Here is a 1,125-nt window from a genome sequence, read left to right as displayed (position 1 = left end):
TGCAATCTCAAAATCAACAATATTCATGTAAATTGATAAGTTGATATTATATCAAATAGAAATCTCATGATAATGAGGCAGGCCAGTCGTTGAATTTTTCAGTTTTTTTAGAAGCATAATTTGAAGACTTGTAAAATTAATAGGAAGCTGAAACTGAAATTTATTTTTGAACATCAGACAGGTAATGTACTGATGTAAAAAGGTTTAAGGAAGGAGATTTGGAATTAATTGGACAGTTGAAATTGACCTTTTTTTTTTTTTTTGGAGACGAAGTTTCGCTGCTGTTACCCAGACTGGAGTGCAATGGCACTATCTCGGCTCACTGAAACCTCCGCCTCCTCAGTTGAAGCAATTCTCCTGCCTCAGCCTCCCGAGTAGCTGGGACTACAGGCACGCACCACCATGCCCAACTAATTTTTTGTATTTTTAGTAGAGACGGGGTTTCACCTATGTCGACCAGGATGGTCTTGATCTCTTGACCTCCTGATCCACCCGCCTCGGCCTCCCAAAGGGCTGGGATTATAGGCGTGAGCCACCGCGGCTGGCCTGAAATTGACCTTTATTTTTTAACGTCAGACTGGTAATGTGCTGATGTTGTAAAAATGTTCACACTTAGGTTTGAGTGTGGAAACCCAATCGTCATACTTAGGAATTAAAAAAGAACTAAAATAGACGTAAAAAAAAATGCACATGTGTACTTTTTAACCAGTAGTACCAGGGACCCAAAAATTAATGCTTTCAAGTGAAATAAGAAAAGATCACAGTTCTTATTTGGGCTAGTGCTTCTGATAGGCATAGCAGGAATGAATGAATGAATTTTATTAACATATATAATAAATAAGTAAAGAACTTTACAAGATAATTTGAGATAGTGATAAGTACCATAACATCAGTAAAATGGGGTCTATGATAAGTGAATTAAATATTTACTTGAATACCTAATACATTTCCTAACTTATTGTGGTCGAAGGGCTCCTGATTCCCCTTACCACCAGCTTCTCACTAGGGGATGCTTCTGTAGATTGTGAGGTTTGGGAAGCTTTTGAAGACGTTATTTGAGTTGAGATATGAATGATGAAGTATCTGTATGCATTCCAGGTATGGAGGTGGCAAAGCATTGGTTTT

At 37.9% G+C, this 1,125-nt stretch overlaps 1 pseudogene; it reads right to left on the bottom strand.

The window, feature by feature from the left end:
* Window positions 1-570: 570 nt before the first annotated feature.
* LOC118152643 (small nucleolar RNA U13) lies at window positions 571-664 on the bottom strand (annotated as a pseudogene).
* Window positions 665-1,125: the final 461 nt, after the last annotated feature.

This window comes from Callithrix jacchus, chromosome 14 (assembly GCF_049354715.1).
Source record: "Callithrix jacchus isolate 240 chromosome 14, calJac240_pri, whole genome shotgun sequence".
Taxonomy (NCBI): domain Eukaryota; kingdom Metazoa; phylum Chordata; class Mammalia; order Primates; family Cebidae; genus Callithrix; species Callithrix jacchus.
This window is presented reverse-complemented; position numbering and strand designations above follow the sequence as displayed.